Source organism: Mus caroli, unplaced genomic scaffold, assembly GCF_978045245.1.
Source record: "Mus caroli unplaced genomic scaffold, Mus_caroli_1 scaffold_7, whole genome shotgun sequence".
NCBI classification, from domain to species: Eukaryota; Metazoa; Chordata; class Mammalia; order Rodentia; family Muridae; genus Mus; species Mus caroli.
The window spans coordinates 63,181,518-63,202,364 of NW_028227262.1; positions in this window are offsets into that span (position 1 = coordinate 63,181,518).

A 20,847-nucleotide genomic window follows, 5' to 3' on the forward strand; every position below is an offset into this window, starting at 1 on the left:
GTTTGAAGTATTGTATATTGATGGAATTTTAAAGTTGTTTTGTTTGAAGTATTGTATATAAGGTTGTTTTCTTAGATTATTTGACTGTATTGTACATCTTCCATTTATTGAAAATGTGATGGTTCTTACAATTATTTCTATTGTATACAGATTGCTAATGACCATCTTAAGGATAATTCTTGGACAGAAAGAGGAATGTGAAGTGGAAACTTCACATTTCTTTGGAAAGTTAGTTATGTCAGATGATGGTTTGCTGGGGCACACAGGTGAAAGGACATCTTGCTAAAGCAAACACATAAAATGACCCAGGATAAAGGAGTATAAATATGACCCCACCGACAGTGAGAGACAGGCACTGAGCATTGGTTTGGTTTGCTCTGTCTCACTCACTATTCTTAGATAATGACACACGCGTATCGGTGCGCCTTACATAGCATTGTTGAGCTCAACATATGATAATGCTGCCATTGAGAGAATCTCACCCAAGGACTGCTTGGGAGGTTCCTGTGGCAGCTTGCTGCTTCCAAGGTCTCACCTCAGGCTGGTTGGAGAGCCTAACAGTTCCTTCAGGATTGAACTACAGCTGCTGGTTTGTGTCTGATGTCTGCCTACCAAAAGGACAGGACTGTAGCTGCTGATTCGTGTGTGGTGTCTGCCTGCCTGGAGAACTGGTCTGCAGCCGCTGAGTCATAGTTGGTGTTTGCTACAGGACTGAACTGCTGCCAAAGAAGATTGAGCTTGCTCCCAAAGAACTATCGTTGAACAGGTCCACTTCTCCCATATCCTAATAACTTTTCTCTTCACTACCGCTGTTGCATGGTTGGCTAGAGGAGTGGTTGAACCCTTATTAAAAGTAGGTTGCAAAAAAATTTCTGCCTACACCGGCCTGTTTGGGTTGGCAGTGCAAAAGTTAAATGCACTTTACTAATTAAGACTCTATTAGTCCAAGTTGCTCAAGAGCTTGTTTTCACCCTTCTCTCCTCTGAGCTAAGTCCCAGCATACCTGGCCGTGAAGCAACAAACCTCCCTTTAATCCAAAGTCAGCCAACAAAGAGATACGCTGCCACGGGTGCTTGCCAGGAAATGCCAGCCCAACAGGTGCCTGTTGGAGAACCGGGATCGCCAGAACCCAGGACAAAGAATTCCCAGTTCTCAGATCAGAGCTCCCTAGAGTCTGGAGCGTTCTTCCCTCAGGAGCCTGGCAGGAGGAGGGCATCATCTGCTGGCCAGGAGACTGCAGGAATAGAGTCTAAAAGACTAAGTAAATCTCAAGAGGTCTGGGGATGACGGTCACTTGGTAGAAGACTTGGCTGTTGTGGGTCCCCAGGTTCAGTCCTTATACTGGGGAGGAGAAGGAGAAACGCATGAAGGAGACCTCTGAGGTCCACCTTCATTTCTTTTGATAATTTGGAAAATTTTAATTATTATTTTATGTGTATGAGTGCATGTAAATACACTCGGGTGTGTGTGTGTGTGTGTGTGTGTGCCTGGTGCCCACAGAAGCTCGAGATGGCATCAGATTCTCTAGACCTGGCGTTACAGGCAGTTGTGTGCTGCCATGGGGTTGCTGAGAATCAAACCTGAGTCCTTTGGGAGAGCAGCAAATGCTCTTATCTACTGAGCCACCTCTCCAGCCCTGATCTCCATTTCTGTAAATGGCCATAGAATGAAATGCCATCATTCTGAGAATATAAATTATACAAATTAAAATTGTTGAAATTTATTGTATGTGTGTGTGCATATGCACATACATGTATGTCTGTGCACCATGACATGTGTGTAAGTGAGAGAATAATTTGTGGGAGCTGAACTCTGGGTTCTGGGGATCTAACTCACATCAGGCTCGGCAGCAAGCCCATTTACCTGCTGGGCTAGCTCATCGGCACAGAACATGCAGCCTGTAGAGGCCTCTGATACACAGTCTCACTGGAATAGTCCAAATCAATCTTCTCTCCCTTAAGTTGCTTTTTAAAAGTATTTTGTCAAGAAAGACAGCTGATCTACAACTCATCCTCATTCGTCAGTGAAGAGGACATGGAGGTGGGCCTCAGGTATCTGTCTGAGTGGATGCACATTAAAGAGTGTGGTGCGGTCTCTCGGGTGCTATTACATGACGAGGGAGAAGCGGGAGGCTGAGGTATGCAAAGCAGTCCAAGCAAAGCCCATCCATCCTGGGACACACAAAGGCAACCCTGTGCCACGCTGGTGCCTGCACATCAACCTGCTTAGCCTGCCCAGCTTGCCCCGCACACAGAAACAAATTACTGTGGTTATAAGTCACGGGAATTTTAGGTCTCTTTGCTGTGTGTTGCTTTTGTGGTGACAGTTGGTAAATACATTAATCGCGTAATCACAGAACTAAACATAGTAGTGAATGCCACCCAACAGGTGAGGCTGGAGGAGGCACATCCTGTACCATTAGTCTCTAGGGCTTTACAGTGATGAGGAGGAGAAGGTAAGGAAGAGGTGTCCAGAGGCCAAATGGAAGATGATGTGTTATGGGAGAGAGAACTGCGTGGGTAAGATGGTTCAGGGAGTAGAGGTGCTTCCACCGAGCCCTAGCTCCATTCCCTGGTCACATATGGTAGAAGGATGAACCAATTCCTCCAAGTCGCTTTTTGATCTCCACACACATGCTGTGGCACATATACACCCCAACATGCACAACCAGTCAATCAAGTGTGTCACCTGCTAGGGACAGAGGATAATAAACAATATTGTTTGTGTGACACTATTGAGATCAAAAGAAAGCATCCTTAATTATGCAAAGACATGGACATAGACTAGGGCTGTCTGGGCAAATGAAGATGTATGACCCACTAAAGTGAGGACTGAGAAATAAGTTCAGACCCAGTGACTCAGGGACCATTGTTCGTCTGCACAGTTCTGTTGAGTCAGAGGGCTGAGTTTATCCAGGTCTGATTGAATTCAAGAAAAATGGGAGGACTATGAACAGACAACTCTCAGTAGCCAAGGAAGATAAGAACGCAACAATTGGTATCTTTTGATTGAATATATTTTATAAATATTAACTAATGTGAATGATCCAGAAAATATGAGAAAGTGACAATAAGGTTTTGGTTGCTGAGCAGTGTCCTGGGGTAGCTGGGTACCAGGATCTGATGGGCAAACAAGGCTGCCAGCCCCTCCTCTGATGGCAGCCACTCATCCCAGCTCAGGGAGAAGGCAGTGTACACAAGGTGGATAGGTGTCTATGGCGGGGATGGTGAAAGGTTCTTTCGATCTGTCAGCTGACAGTGAGCTTGCAGCAGGAGAAGGGGCGTGGTAACCACTGTCCAGGAAGTCGGGAGAGTGATCATTCATGGAGACAGAACAAGATTGGCTGGCATCCTGAATGTAAAGTGGTGTCAGCAGAGGAGATGCCATTTCCACTTACAGAGTGGGGAAATGGGATCCAGGGATGCTACTCAGTTGGTCAAGTGATTGGCTAGCATAGGTGGTACCCTGGGCTCTAACCCCAGCATTAGGAAACCTGGTATGGTGATGCATGTCACTAGGGAGGTAGAGGCTGGAAGATCAGAAGGTCACAGTCATGTACAGTTACTTAGGAAGTTGGAAGTCAGTCTGGGTACCCCAAATCCCTGTCTCAAAGCAAAAACTCAAATCAACAAAACAACAACAAAGAAAGGAGAGAGAGAGAGAGAGAGACCATACCCTAAACGGCTATATACCCACAGCTTTCCTTGCAACAGAGGGTTGACACCACAAGGCAATTAGCTGCCTGAATTCCAAAAAGAGATTTTGTAAGCAGAGCTGGGGCCCAGTAACCATCACCCGTGGCCCAGCAGGGGCACAGAAGCAAAACAGCAGGTGCAAGTGGTTAAGAAGAGACCAGCAAAAGGCATCACCAACTGCCAGCAGCCACTGTGGGCTTGGATCTGGGCAAGCAGGGTCTGACAGCAGAGGCACAGGCACTCACTCACAGGTTTTCCCCACAGGCTCTTAGGAGAGACAGGAAGAAGGGAGAGCTGGAGGAGCGCCCCCTGGTGGTGCAGGCATGGCAAAGGTTATAGGTGAACAGGAAGAACTGGATACGAGAAATATTTTAAGAGATGCAGTTCAAGAGTTCCACAAAAAATAATAATAAAATATAAATTTATATTATAAAAATAATAAAATTATAAAAATAATATATAAAAGCACAGGTCCAAATATTTTAGAACCCCCCCAATGATAAACCACTACCTAAATATGAACAAGTCCAAGAGAAAAAAAAACAAAAAAATTAAATTAAATTAAATTTAAAAAACTCTAGGTACTAGCAGGCCTAACTGATAAAACCAAGATTAAAGAGAAAACCTTGACGGGAGCTGTAAGGGAGGAAGGCGGGGCAGGGTGCAGGACAGCAAAGGGATCAGGAGGCACAGAGGACTCTGAAGCCATGCATGTGGGCAGCAGTGGCTTAGCATCAGTCAATACTGGAAGAAAGTGACTGACTCAGAAGTCAGAAAAAAGCGACTTTGCACAGTGGGGGTGGGGTGGGGAGATAAGGTAAAAGAGTGCAAGACACCTGATTTCCTCCTCTGGCCTCTGGGCACGAGTGCACCCAGGCACACACACACACACACCACTAGGCATCACTCCAAACAGTATAAATAACTAAATATGATTTGTTAAAAAAAATATCAAATGGTCAACTGTGCCATTTCACAAGAAACCTACTTGTTTTATTTTTGAAGAGATTTATTTGTGTGTGTGTGTGTGTGTGTGTGTGTGTGTGTGTGTAGATACAGGTTGTTGTTAGCCACATGATGTGAGTGTTGGGAACTTGGGATCTCTGCAAGAGCAGAGCTGTCATGCCCCAGCTGTAGAACTGACCAACAAAGGTAAGAATCAGAACGATGAAATTCCCGTTGGTGTGTTCTCACGCTTAGAGGCACCTTCCTCAAATATTTTGTGTGGTCAGAGACAAATGGTTGAAATAGGTGGGTTTTGTTTTTGTTATTTTTGCTTTTGTTTTCCCCTTCTGGTGATATACTATGAAGAGTGAGAGAGAATGGGGGAGTTTAAAAAGAAGTTGTAAGATTGGACCTTGGGCTGTACACTGTTATATTTTGACTCGGCGATGTTTCTCGCAGGCTCATACACTTGAACATCTGGGCTTCAGCTGCGGGTGGAGCTGATTTGGAAAGTCAAAGAAACTGTACAAGCCTTGCTGGATGGCCACTGATAGGCGGGCCTTGAGGTCTATAGCCCACTTCTTCCTGTCTCTACTTCCTGCTCCGTCTGATCTCTGCTTTCTATCCTGCAGAGGGGTGGAGGAGAAGTCCAGGCAAGACACAGAGTGAGAGCAGAAGCTGCGGACTGTTGTAGATCAGCGGACTGGTCCTACAGAACTGCTGGGGCTTGGGTCCCGAGGCTAGGTGATTATTTACACAGGCTGGTCAGAACGGGTCCTTGAAATTGGTACTGTTGTTAATGACAAGGTCAAGGGTATGGACCCAGGAATGACTAACCAGGACGTCCACGATCACAGGAAGAGACAAGGTGAAGTCCACAGAGGAAGTGAAGGGCACAGTCTGATGGCATGAGACTATGAATGGGGAGTGAAGGCCAGTCTGAAACCAGTGTCCCGGAGCATGAAGATGCCTAACATGTGAGCTCCACGATGCCAGATGAGAGGAAGCTGTCACAGGGTTCCAGAGGAGAGGAAGCTGTCACAGGGTTCCAGAGGAGAGGAAGCTGTCACAGGGTTCCAGAGGAGAGGAGGCTGTCACAGGGTTCCAGAGGAGAGGAAGCTGTCACAGGGTTCCAGAGGAGAGGAGGCTGTCACAGGGTTCCAGATGAGAGGAGGCTGTCACAGGGTTCTAGATGAGAGGAAGTTGTCACAGGGTTCCAGAGGAGAGGATAGTGTTTAGGGGGTGTGAGGAGTGAGATGTGGCAAGCAGCAGGATTCTTACTCTGTATGTGCTGTGGATGGAGCCAGGCTATGAGTTCAATGTGCCAGGCTGGATGCAGTCTCTCGCCTTTCCACTCGAGATTCAGAAAAATCACAGCCAACATAAACTTGTACCATAGAAGAACTGGGAAAGAAGTCCTTGGTAGGGGAGAAGGTTCAACACATTTCTTTTTGACTTGTTTTATTTTCCCTCGTTTTTATTGTTGTTGTTTTGTTTTTCTTTCTTTTTGTTTTGTTTTGTCGTGTACTCAGGTAAGTCTTGGACTTCTATGAACCTAAAGATATGATCTTGAACTCCTGCTCCCCCTTGCCTCTACCTCCCAAGTGTTGGTATGTCAGATATGTGCTAGCATGCTTGGCTTCAAGATATTTCTCTCCTTTTTTAAAAAAGAATTATTTATTTATTTTATGTATGTGAGTACACTGTCACTATCTTTGGACACACCATAAAAGAGCATTGGACCCCATTACAGGTGGTTATGAGTCACCATGTGGTTGCTGGGAATTGAACTCAGGCCCTCTGGAAGGGCAGTCCCTGCTCTTAACTGCTGAGCTATCTCTTCAGCCCTCAAAATATTTCTTAGAGAGTAAAAGAAAGTGTCAGATATTTGGTGAGTAAGGATTTGGCTCAGTGGGTAAAGTGAAGACTCTAGTTCATATCCTCAGAACCTGGGGCATTATTTTATTATTTTATTCTGGATGAAAGCCAGGTGTGGTAGCATGTGTCCATTACTCAAGTTCTAGAGAGTTGGAGATGGGTGGATGTCAGAAGTTTGCTGGCCTGTCGGACTAGCCAATCAATGAACCTCAGGCTCAGTGAGAGGCCATATCCCCCAAAATAAGATGAAAAGTAAGAGATAGACTTTCAGTGTCAACTTATGGGCTCCACAAGTACATGCATGGGTGAGCATGCATGGGTGAGCATGCATGGGTGAGCATGCATGGGTGAGCATGCATGGGTGAGCAAGCCCCCCACACACACATACACACATGTTAGATGAATAAACAGGGCAAAACAAAATATCCCAGATTATGCAAGAGGAAGCACCAGCAAAGGAAGAAGCCATCACCTCCTCTGCACGACCTCTCATCTCAAGCCCCTGTCACAGTTGGTAGGAGGATGCAGAGCAGGTATAAGAAAGAGTCCAACCAAAGGGATTAATCCAAAGTCCCCTACCCTTTGCAGTGTCACTAGAAACTTGTCTACAGGAAGCCCAGCTGTTCCCTGCACACCAAGGCTCTTCTCATGAGATGTTGAATTTACATCTGAGGCCAAGAGGATTGCCAGAGTGGGAGCCCTTGGGAGGAGAGGTCTGTGTATGCACTCGGGAAACCCCATCCTCAGGCTGGCAATCTGTGTGCTAGTTCCCAAGAGCTACTCCCCAACCTTGCAGGCCTCTGGCCAGCACACCCATCCCAAGAGAGCCTGGGAGAGAAAAACAGACACGCCCTGGGAGGGAACCCCGTGATGGCTCTGGAAGAAGACCAAAACCATTCTCTATCATTATGGATGATGGGACAATCCCCAGGGAGGAGCCAAACATCCCGTGACTGAAACGACAGAGGTGTGCAAACAGTCCACGGAAGAGTTGTCTCAACACAGAAGCAAAAACAACTGAAATCCAAGTCTTTAATTAGGATCTTTTTGAGATGTTGTGAAGATACAAAAACAAAAGCAGGGTGCCCATAGATGGGACAACAAGGAAACTAATAAGAAAGATTAGGAGAATAGTTAAAAGATGAAGTCAAAACGATATTCCAGAACACAAGACCCAGGGGTACCCTCGGGGACAGACGAGCAGCTTAAAGAATCAATTCAGAAAGTCAGTTATCTAACTAAAATGTTACTCAGCAAGGAAACAGGAAGCGCATCAGATGCACGATTAAAACACTTTGCTGGGAACAGAAAATCATTTTCCAATGTAAAAAGTCCAGGTGGAAGGTGGCTCAGAGGATAAGAGGGTAAGGCTGTCTGGAACATAAGCATGAAGACTGGAGTTTGAATCTCCAAGAACCATGCAGAGTGTGACCTCTACCCAGTGTTGGGAGAGGTAGAGGCAGGAAGATCTTGGAGGCTTGCTTGGTGTACACTGAGCCAAAGGGCAGAAAGCTCCAGGTGGGTGAGAGATCTTGTCTCAAGGGGGTAATGTGGAGAATGATAAAGCAGCCACCCTCAGTGTTGTCCTTAGGCTTTCACGTGTGTCACTCACACACATGTCACTTATACACATACATGCATACACCTCACACACATGAAGTTCATAAAGCACTGTCAGTCATACACATCTTTAACACATTTCTACAGTTCAAAGGTAGCTAACTAAAAGCAGAGATATGGATCTTAAAAGAAAAGAGATAAAGAGAGACAGCTGGAACTACAGACACATACTCTGTGAAACAGAGGTCAGATTGATATCAGAGCTCTCATCAGAAACTGGATTCTAGAAGACAAAGGATTTCAATGTTTGATTTTACTTATTACGTGTATATATGAGTATATGTATGTATGTGCACACCTGTGTGGGTGCCAGCGAAGGCCAGTGTGGAATCTCCTGGAGCTGGATCTATAGGGCGTTGTGAACTACCCAGTGTGGATGCTAGAAACTGAACTCAGGTCCTCTGCAAGAACAGTACCCACTCTTAACCACTAAGCAATCTCTCTAGCCCAAGACAACGGACTTAACCCTTCAAAGTTCTGAGGGAACACTAATTTGCCTCTGGATTCTATATCCTGCTAAACTATCAACCACACAATTTCAGGTTGAAATACAATTCTTTTAGAAGTATAGAACACAGAAAGTGTGGCTCCCATGAGAAGCACCCTTTGGATCTTTGATCACAGGCAATGTGATGGAACAAGAAGCCAACTTTGTTCCCTAGGCCCATCAACACATTTGCTTCATAGCAACTCCAGCCAGTGACTGAATGAGTGCACCTCAGTCACACTCATTGGGTGCTCTTGTGGAAGACCCAAGTTTGGTTCCCAGCACTTATGTTGGGTAGCTCACAACTAGCTGCATGCACTCTGTCTCCAGGGGATCCAGCGCCCTCTTCTGGCCTCTAAGCACAATTGCACACACATGGCATAAAGTTACACATATATACACACACACACACAGACACAAACCTACACACACAAAACTTTTTAAAAGGCATAGCTGAACTGAAGAAAAATAGTCACTACTAGAAAATAAGTGACAGTGGCAGATTAAAATATGAGAATACCAGCACCAAATAAAATATTAAAATGGTAAAACAGTGGCAGATTAAAATACAAGAATACCAGCACCAAATTAAAATATTAAAATGGTAAAACCTAAAGAGAAGATTATTGCTAGGACACGGAGAAAGGCGACCTCTCCCATATGCATAACTGGACCCCTGAAGATGACAACTAGAGTGAAGAGCCAAAGAATGTTTACTTTGCTAAGTGTTTGGACACAGCACACTTGGTTCTGCCCTGGCCATAGATACTTCCCAAAATTCTGAGTATAGCTTAGAGTCTCCTTGGCTTTGAAGTCACGTGAACATTTGGCAGATTCCTTAAGGCTCCTGAGCCTCAGTGGTAATATGTCCATTAAAAAAGTTATTGTTTATTGTGTGTGATATGGGGTGAGGGGATGCTCACCCCAGCATGAGTGTGGAGGTCAGAAGACAGCTTTTGAGAGTCTGTCCTCTCTACCTACCAGGTGGATTTTAGGAATTGAATTCAGGTTGTCAGATTTATGGCAAGCACCTTTATCCACTGAGCTATCTTGCCAGCCCATTAATAACTACCACTTAATGCCAATTAATAACTACCACTTGAGAATGCTGAGCGTTGAATGGGAATTGTGCACAGCCTGACACGCGGCAGCTCTGCTAAGCATTGTTATCCGTCTAGATGAGAAGTGAAGGGAATCCTTTCATGTTCTTTGTCTTTGGTAACCAAACTTTAGATGAAAAGAAAGGATTGTAACACCTCTGAGATGAGACAGAGTGCAGACTAAATTCTGCATCTCAATCCCAATGGTTTCTCCTTTCTTCCTCAAATGGGAAACTTTGTACAAGGCACGTTTCCTCTGCATGCTGAGTCACGGTGATAGTTTCCTCCTATGAGCTGCATGAAGATTGAAGGAGTTAGGAGAGTGGGTGGGTGACTATAATCAATAATTAAGATGAAGGGCTGGAGAGATGGCTCAGTTGAGAGTGCTTGCTGCGTTTGCAGAGGACCTAGGTTCAGGTCCTAGGACCCACAAGGTGGCTCACAGCCATTTGAAACTTCAGTTCCAGGAGCCCTGATGCTCTCTGCTGCTCTCCAAAGGCACATGCAGGTATATGACACAAAAGTAAAACCAAATCATTCAAACGCATCAGTAAAAGTTAGCTATAATTGGAGTTTGAAATTCGCCACAAGGGCCTCCAGGTTTAAGGTGCCCGACTGAATATATCTACTGTCTCTACATGTAAAAGATTTTAAAATACCACAAGGGGAGGATGAATAAGAATATGCCAAGGATACAAAATGTTGAAACTGAAAAAGTGGAATGGGGAGTGGAAAATAAAAATTAGAAGACTGTACAATGCTGAATATTTTGTACAGAAAATTTTATTTTAATTTTTAGTATTTGTGTGTGCATTTAAGAAAATTTAAATGTCAGAAATGAGAACTCAATAGAAACACCTGAAACTACATTGGATGAAATCTTCTGGGAAATACAATGAAAAGAAACAGAAAGCAGGAGAGATGACATACAAACATCAGAGGGGTAACTAGAAGAAATCCAAGACCGGAATATGATCAGAAGCAATTTAAGAGAGAGCAGAGGAGATTGACAATAACAATCATCAACAACAGCGTAAGAGAATTTCCCAGAACCAAAGGACATGACTCTTTAGACTCAAATGGTCTTCTGGAACTCGCCAATTGATTAACAGTAAATCCAGATGAAGGTACATCATTACACAACTTCAGAACTGTGAGGGCAACAGGAACATCCTACAAACTTTCAGAGAAAAAGAAGAAAGAAGATTGAGAGAAGAAGAAGAAGAAGAAGAAGAAGAAGAAGAAGAAGAAGAAGAAGAAGAAGAAGAAGAAGAAGAAGAAGAAGAAGAAGAAGGAGAAGAATTGCTTTGGGTTTTTTCAGTAGCAACATTAGAGCCACAAAGGTTGTGTCAATGGGCTTTCAATCACTATAGTAAAATACATGGGGGGGGATTATAAAGAGGAAAGGTTCATGCTTCTCATAGGTTTTTTTGTTTTTAAACAGAAAATTATTCTGAGTAACTTCTGGAAGGTAAAAATACATACAAAAAAATTAAGTCAATAAAAAGAAAGCAATTATTAACTATAGATTAAAAACAAAAAGTAAAGAAGGAAACCTCACCACTGGGCAAGGCTTGGCTGTGAGTAATGTTTGTCCAGGCATGACAACATAAGCAGAGACCATTGATTTGGCCTAGGACTGTAATAATTACATGGAGGGGAGGGGACAGGAAGTAAAGATACTGAGGTGGTGGAAGAGAGACAGATTCCCATCTAACACCACAGGAAGTCTGTGGCTCAAGTACAAGACAGCAGCTCTCACAACACGAGCTAGAGACACAGAGATGTGCAGTCTGGTGATGACAACAGTTTACAGTGGCAGCTGCTAGGACCCAGCACGTGTAGAGTAGGGACGGGTGGGAAGGGAGCTGTGTTGTGAATACACACAGCTCAATTTGATGTTTGAAACAATGTGCCTCAACAAGACAAAGATTATCAGAAAAGATTAAAAGACCACCAACACCTCTGAGGAGCGGGTGTTTAGTGTCTGCCTCTAAGGCTGTGCTGCCTTTTGTGATACCCAATGTATGGCATGGAAAATATTGGCAACTCTTCCTAAGCGAGCCTCTTGTTTTCTATAGAGGTATTAAAACATGCCAGTATAGAATAGTATAGTATAGTATAGTATAGTATAGTATAGTATAGAATGTGCCTTATACTAAACATGGAGGCAAACAAGTGGTACATAAGTAGAAAGCATTTAAATGCAAGTTAGACAACATCCCAAGTACCAGTGGTATTAGTCAGCCTTCTGCTGCACTGACAACACGCCCAAGATAATGAACTCAAGGGAAGAAGTTTCCTGTGTCAGCCTTCAAGGCCTAATGCTGCTTGTGTAGCCATGTTGCTTTGGGATTGTTGGTGTCAGAGTATATCATGGTGATAGTACAGGGTGGCAAAGGAAAAGGTATTTACTTCATGATGGGCTAAACAAAGACAGGAAGAGGACGGCCTGGGTACCAGTATCCCCATCAACAACACACCCCAGTGATGGAACTTTCTCTAATGAGCCCTCCACTTAGAGGCACTACCACTTTGCAACAGCACCATGGGCTGTGGCCAAGTCATCACTACATGGGCCTCTGGGAAACATTCATGACCCAACCATTATAATTTTTCATTACATTGAAACGACATTTGAAGAAACCTGGGAAATACAATAAAAAGGTACCGAAAGCAGGAGAGATTTCCTTTTTGACTTTGTAAGAAACCTTTAGACTTAGAAGTCTGGCTTTCAGCCTAAAGATGGCCTTGAAATTTGATCTGGGAGGCTGGACAGAGACCGTTACTCCAGGCTTCAGACTATGTCCACTTTGCCTTTGAGATATGAAGGTCTCCTCCCTGAGAGGGGATTCCTGCTCATCTGCCCAAACCCAGCACAGGATACACCCAACAGCTATTAGCTCGATACCATTCACACATGGAACTAAGAGGGAGTGGGTCCCTGCTTAAGATTTCATCTGTGTCACTCAGGAGACTCCAGAATGGAATCTAGTACCCTCACAGTGTATGGAAGTGTGTGTGTGTGTGTGTGGGTGTGTGTGCATTTGCCACAGCATGGGTAGCTTATAAAAAATAAGCTGTGCTTTCTAAGAGTTTTGGAGGATACCACCCCAAAATCAAGGGGGCAGTATGGCTGTTTGTTTCCCACAAATGCTCTAGAGAGGATCCTTCTTTTCCTGTCCAGTGGCCTTAGGAATTCCCTGGCACTATCCTGGTCTCTGCCTGCAACCACACCTGCCTTCTCCCCGCCCAGGCCTGGAGGGATATGCGTCTCCCCAGAGTGGTCTCTTGTGCTGCACTACGTATTATAGACACTGCCTGCTAGATTAGGGCCACATCTGTCCTGCTTGGCTTTGCTCTACCCAGCTGCATCTGCTAGGACTCTATTTGAAAGCCAGGCCATAAGTTGAAGCCGTTCAGACTTGAATGTGCATTTTGAAGGGGAAACAAGTCAGCTTTGAACAGTATAAATAAAAAACAGATTTTTCTGTTCTTAGCATGGCAGGCTTACCTCTCCCTGGCACCACTGTCTTCTCTTCAGTCAGGAGGGCTTACCCAGCTCTCTACAGGGTCCTTGACAAGTGGCTCTCTCAGCTAGCTAGAAAGAGGACCCAAGAAGACTGCAGGGAGTCAATCTGCATTTCAAAGGAGGCTTTTAAAATCAACTGTCAACAAAACAGATTGCCTGGCAGTGGTGGCTGGGCCTTTAATCCCAGCACTCAGGAGGCAGAGACAGTAAAATCTCTGAGTTCAAGGCCAGCCTGGTCTATAGAGCAAGTTCCAGGATGGCCAGAGCTACACAGAGAAACCATATCTCAAAAAGAAAACAAGACTCAGAGATCAAGACTAGAGAGGTTAAGAGAATTTTCTGCTTAGCTCAGTTCCTAGCACCCAGGTCCCTAGCACCAAGGTCCGGGGACTCACAGTGGCCTTGAACTCCAGCTCGAGGGTCCATCACCCTCTTTTGGTCTCTGCCCACACATCTGCACTCACACATGTACATGAAACTAAATAATAGAGTCTTAAAACAAAACATAGACTTCATTGAGAGTTAAACGAATGGAATAAATGATACATAGTGGATGAAGAAGAAATTTTAAATTTGGCAAAAGGCAGCAGGGTAAATATTTTTTAAAAAGGCCTTCCAGGATTTGGGCATCTCATCCCTCCTCTCATGAGTGCAGACAAACTGCAGAGAATTCTGGGTATCGGTCTCCATCCTACTGTTGGGAAGACACAGACAAGGGCATTTTGGGTGGCAATGTCCAACACTTTTGAGAACAGTCGGCGTCTATTCTGGGTAGCCACATCCACCCTGCCTCTGAACTATTCAGAGTGCATTCTGGGTAGCAACACTCATCACCCTGAGAAGACTCCATGTTTGTGAAGCTCTTCTCACACCTCAGCCTCCTTCATACCCCAGAACTCCCAGCCATGACTAGAAGATTGGGGGCTACAGTTGTCGCAAGGTGCTCACTTTCTCTCTCTCAGGTTGGGTCTAGCTTTTCCCGAAACCCAATGACTGATAACCTTCCTCTTGCTCCAGATGACCCACTCCAGTCCACAGTGACTCAGATAGGAGCTTGTAGTCATGGATGTCTTTCCTGTCACGGAAGAAAGAGTCAGTGGTCTTATTGTTTGGATGACACAGTCTTCTGGGTGGGAATATGCTGGGGTTTTGTTGTTTGTTTGTTTGTTTGTTTGTTTGTTTTGTTTGTTTGTTTGTTTGTTTTTGAGCCCAGAGGCTTTGGGGATAAGAGCAGGAGGTCAAGGGTGGCCCTGGGTATTTATTTGAAAGCCATTGGGATAATTGTGAATCATTCTTTAGTGACTCACTCTGTTATTGTGAGAGAGAAGTTTGTCTTGACCACCCCCCACCCCCAGCTCCCAGTTCTCTTCTCAGTTGTGACAAGATACACCAGTTCTTCCAAAAACAATGGTTCATAGCTGTGTGCTAACTGGTATCACCTTGCCTGGGAACCTTCATTCTCAAGGAGCAAGCAGTGGGAGGCACCCAAGACAGAAATGCTCAAGGAAGTCTTGGAGAAGTCTAGACAGCTCACCATGAACTTCTCAGAATGTGGTTTTTTTTTTTTTTTAAGACAGGGTTTCTCTGTATAGCCCTGGCTGTCCTGGAACTCACTTTGTAGACCAGGCTGGCCTCGAACTCAGAAATCCGCCTGCCTCTGCGTCCCGAGTGCTGGGATTAAAGGCGTGCGCCACCACGCCCGGCTCAGAATGTGTTCAGACAGTTGGCCTCCTCCCAGAGACCCCTCTGCTACCCCAGGGAAAAATCTACCCGGAAAGAACAAGGGCTCCCCGAGATGAGGGCAGCCACCCCAATCAGACCTCAGGACCAACTGTCATGTCTTACCAAAATAGGCGTTAAAAGCAGTGATAAGGGGAAGGCTTGTAATGACAGCCTGAGCCTCCTTTCATCCAAATCTCTAGAATCTCCTAGACACACTAATTACCCCTCCCTGCCCTGGGAGGAGGAGCCTGTGCTTGTTACCCGGGCATCTCAGCTCCCTAAGAACCAACACTGACCTAGAACCAGGAGTGTCATGGGGTCCACCCTCAGCCCTGTCAGTGCGGTTCTTATGAAGGTTCCTTATCCTGAATTCACTATGTTAAAAATGACAGAACTGCGGTTGGCCAGATGGCCCAGTGGATAAAGGCAATTTGCCTCCAAACCTAACCACCTGAGTCTTATCTCCAGGGCTCACGTGGTGGAGAGAGCCAGCAGGTTGTCCTCTGGCCTCCACACATGCAGCAAGGCACGTGCTCCCTGCCCCAAATAAAGTTCAGTAACTTTTTTTCCTTTTTAATGGAAGAAATGAGGGCTGGAGAAACAGTTCAGCAGTTAGACTCTCGCTCTGCAATCATGAGGATAGGGGTTTGGAGCTCAGAACCTACATAACAAGCTAGGCATCCCCCCAAAAGCCTGAACCCCAGCTCTGAGTGAGGCTGGAGAATGGCTGGGGTTCACTGGCTTCCAGCCTAGCTGAGGTTCAGAGAGCCCATGCCTCACAGGGACAGCCCACAAGTTGCTAGCCGGAGCTCCTATACATGTAAAAACATCTAGCCACAGATTTCAGGAGTCTCTACAGAAGTAGAATGTGAGGTGGCATAGAATGGGGAGTAGAATGGGGATTATAACAAAATTCCTGTCCCTGGAATCCATCCTACCTTCCCGGACAGCCCTTGGGCTGTGACACCTTGAGCCTCACTTCCTGGTCAGTGGTGCTTGCCCAGGCTTAGTCGAGATTTCTGGGGACTTGACAGCATGGGAGGAACAGCATAGGTTGTCCTAGATTAATACATTATCCTTTTGAAACCTCACAGTGGTTTCTGAGATCTGTCTAGGAAAGCCAACTTGTTCTAACCTCAGTCTGGTCAGGGACAATGACAGCCACTTAAAAATATTGAGGGGCAGGAGGGGGGGACAACTAGGACGGGAAGTCTTTTCTTTCTTTGCTTTTGAAAAGATTGACAGTAATGTGTGGTGGGCAGCACCCTGCAGGCCGGCCTGTGAATAAACTTGTTCTTGGGGCTTCCACACTCATTTCAAGGTCACTGGGAGGAGGCAGTTCCAAAGGGGGCTGTGTTATATAGGAGGGTCAGGCAAAGGGTAGGTTAATGGTACACAGAAACACAGGCTGTGTGGGACGCAGCATGGTGTCCTGAGCCCAGCAGGTGGGCTTGACTAGGTAATTAAGGCCAGATCCAAAAGATATCTTTGCAAGGCATGTGATGTGAGAGGTGTGTGGAAATGAACATTTCTTTGGGGACATTTCTGCATGGATGGGTGAGTGCGCCCCCTGGAGGCAGTGCAATGAGTTCTCCAAGGACAAGGCTGTTTCCCTCATACATGGTAGCAAAGTTTGTCCCATTCACTGGGCACGAGAGCTAGTTTTACCCATTATGTCAATTTTCTGCAAGACAAATTGCTGTCTGTTGAATATTCTGTGTAGCTAGTGAGAATTGAAGATGGAAGATAAGATTTTTCAAAAATCCTTTTGTGGTTAATATGCAGGGTTGGAGCCAGGCTTGAACAGATGCAATTTAATGCTCGGCAGGACTCCCAGACTCCTTTTTTCTTTTGAGTCTTTGTTGATGTACACCCAGGGGTGCTTGTGGTATGATAATAACAATAACTAACACACATTTCCTGTTCCACTCTATCCTGTGAGCTCAGAACAGCCCAGTGTGTTTGGTATAGTAAAATCCCAGTGAGATGGGAACCATTGTTAGCCTTGCTTAACAGGGAAGACAGTGGTTGGTCTGGTAATATTCATAGATAGGAGAAGAATTTTGCAGGGCCAGAGCAAGAGGCCATGACAGCAAACCCCACTACCCACAGTGGGAGAGACAAAAACTGCCACCGTGACCTCCAACAGTCTCTCAGAAGCAAGCCCAGTGTCAGGGACATGGCCAACCTACGTGATGTGGGGACCATCATGAGTAGTATTCTCAAATGCAATCTGTGGGGGAAAATGTATCCAAGGGTTGGGTCACCCTGGCTGACATGACAGGCATTTGTGTGACCCTCCAGGAAGGAGCAAGAGAAGGGCAGTAACAATAGAGTCAGGGGCGACCCAGCTCTGCTTCTCATCTGTGCAGTCACCCATCCTCAGCCAGCACCAGGGAGATCTAGATGGCTCACCATGAAGACTGTGACCAGGATCCAGAGCCATGGCTACCTTTGGATCATGGTAGTGACTCCTGGTATGTGTAGATCAGTATAATAATATCAATATAATCAGCAGGCTCTGAGCTTTCTTTGCCAATTGACTGTCCTACATCAGAGAAGGCAGGGGCAGACATTGTCTTCTCTCCCTACAACAAAGCACTTCCCCAGCAAGCAGCAAGCATGTGGTCAAGCTTTGGAAAGACTCACTCCCTTCTCCTTAACTCCCAGAGTGTGACCTGGCCTCCTCCAGGGCTTTGGGCAGCTGTGGGGTCTCTGCACAGGGTCCCCCATGTTCTGACTATCCTAGGTATTATTTCTCTGTTGTACAGAAGAAGCAGCTGAGGCCTAACCCAGGCAACCTAAGAGCTCATCCCATACCAGAGATGCCTCTGGAGACCGGCTCCTGTGTAATGGTTTGCACCTTGTCTAGATCGAGCTAAAGCCATTAGGGTGGCTGTCCTCAAGTGGGTACCCGGTAATGTGTGGTATTCAGGTGTGCTCTGAGGTGAGTGAGGAAGCCCAGAGTTTTCAGTTAGTCCTTTTGCTAGTGAGGAAAAAAAGAGAGAGCTTAGCTGGAAGCTACTGAGTAAAAAAAAAAAAAAAAAGAAAACACACACACACACACACACACACACACACACACACACACACAAACCAGAAAGCAAGGAGCTGCTGCCATCTGGTGGGGATCTTGGGAAGTGGTAGTGAATTGAATGGGGGAGGGGCTGGGCTACTTACCTGGTCCTTCCATTTTTCTGTTTCCTCTCTTTCTTCTTTTCCTTCTTTTCTTCATGTCTTCCTTCCTTCCTTCCTTCCTTCCTTCCTTCCTTCCTTCCTTCCTTCCTTCCTTCCTTCCTTCCTTCCTTCCTTCCTTCCTTCTTCCTCCCTCCCTCCCTCCCTCCCTCCCTCCCTCCCTCCCTCCCTTCCCCCTCCCTCCCTTCCTCCCTTCCTTCCCTTCCTCCCGTTTTTCCTTCTATCTTTTTATAACTGCTCCACAGCCATTTGAAAGAAATGTGCATTCTGATTTATAGACTATTTGCACATCCATTAAGCCAATATGTTTTTATTGTTAATGAAACCTGCTATATTCACACACAGGCGTGTGTACCTATTAATGTATACTTTTATCTATTTGGTGTAGGGATAAAAAGGCATAAAACCTCTCCTCTAAAGTTGTGATTTCCCTTTTTTTCTTTACATTCTCATTTAGTTTACCTTCATTACAAAAAAAACACATTTAAAAAAAAAAACATTTATTTTGTGGGTAGGAGCGCCACAGTGTATGTGTGGAGATCCGAGGACGACTTGCCTGTTTTCTCTCTCACCGCATGGGTTCCAAGCGATAGAACCCAGTTCATCAGTCTCCGAGGCTCTGCCCACTGAGCCCCTAAGCTTCCCCTTCTTTCTCGCTGTGGAGGCGCACGCCTTTAATCTCAGCACTTGGGAGGCAGAGGCAAGTGGATTTCTGAGTTCGAGGCCAGCCTGGTCTACAGAGTGAGTTCCAGGACAGCCAGGGCTACACAGAGAAACCCTGTCTCATAAAACCAAAAAAAAAAAAAAAAAAATCCTTTCTCAATGAGAAATTTAGCATGTTTTACCTCCATTTTCCCACGTTATCATTTCTGTTTATTCTAATACCTACTCTGAAAGTGTCTGCATTTGGTTTGTGAATGAGACATTAGACTTAGCTGTACATTTAATTGCTCACTAACTAGTTTTAATTGCTGGGTTGTTGATACTGATTTTTTTCATTTATGTGAGTTCTAGTTGCTGGTGTTCATAGGTGGCCCTGGGACCCAAGTCTAGACATACTTTATGATTTCCTCACTCATGATCAACTGCCTGTGTCCTGCTTTAAGACATGGTGGATATTTTAATCAAAGGTTGCAGTAAGATGCCTGAAGACTCTGTCTTTCACTGGACACGCCCCTTCACTTTTATATTTTTAGTCAGTAGGGGGCACCTGCTCCCCTTCTGTTCCCATCCAGTAACTACAGGGGGAAGCATGAGGAGGAAGCGGTCCCTGTCTCCATCTTTAGATGGTTAATTATTTTTAAGTCATGTGTGTGGGTACAGGCATGACTGCAGGTACCCACAGAGGCCAGGGAAGGATGTCAGATCCCCTGGAGCTGCCTGATGTGGGTGCTGGGAACCAAATGTGAGTCCTCTGGAGGGGGAGCACATGCTCTTAGTCACACAGCGATCACTCTAGTCCTGCTGTCACCATCTTAAACCACAGCAAGCGCTACAGAGTGGAGTGGTGCATGACCATTGACCCTGAACTAATCAATGGCCATAGCTATGGGAACAGGATCTCCCCCCCCCCCCCCGCCCCGGGCTACCTGCTCAGGGTGACTTGGGGCAGGAGGGCGTGGTCCATAGGAGCCCATGGATGGGGAGCTTCAGGGTATCCAGATGGGAACACAGGAAGAAGGGACTCTTGTGGTCTCCCTTCCCCCAGCCTGGAACCTGCTGGCTCAAGGGTGGAGTTTCCTGCTCATTCGTTCTGCCACGCCTACTGCTGGACCCTGTCGCTTTGCTGCTTAGAGCCACACACGTGTTCATCCTGCTACTGGACCCCGAGTTACTTGGCGGGAAATTGGGTTCCCTCCCCCTTCCTTTATAACTGAGTGTCTGAAAATAGTAAAATTGGGCTTTGATCAGAATGCTGTCTTAGCTACATTTCTTTCTCTCGCCGCCTAGCCCCTCTTCTCTTCCAGGTTTCCAAAATGCCTTTCCAGGCTAGAACCCAGGCTGTGATCTGCTGGCCAGACACAACAGACTCTGACTGTGGGTGCCGGGTGTGGAATAGACCTGCCTGCAGCAGAGGCTTGGGCTGAGGACAGAGGTAACTTTTGTGGAGCATGACTTGGGGTCCTGGGACCATGGATGTAGCGGAAAGAGCAAGGCTTCTTTCTGTTTGAATCTGGGCTTTACCAGATGTGAATTTTGAGACCTAGCAAGTCCCCTTGTTCAGAGCCCATGGCCTCATCTGTAAACTCATCTGCAGACTCGCCCTTGGGCTTACAGTGCTAAGAGGAGATGCTATGCTCAGACAGTACCTGGCCTATGTGTGTGGATGCTCAATAAGGGCTGGGCATCCCCCGCCCCTGGTGTGTGTGCGTGTGTGTGTGTGTGTGTGTGTGTGTGTGCGCGCGCGTGAGTGTGCATGTGTGTAGTTTGGAGGTTGGCATTAGGCATATTCCTCAACCATTTTCATCTCATTTCTGAGGTCTCGTCTCTCACTGAACCTGGAACTCACTGATTCAGATAGACTGGCTGGCCAGCAAGCCCCCCAAAATCCATCTCCACCTTCCCAGTGCTAGGGGTTACAGGCACACCTAGCCATACCCAGTTTCTTATGTAGGTGCTGGGAATTGAACTCAGGTCCTCATTCATGTGTGGCTGACACTTCACCGACGAAGC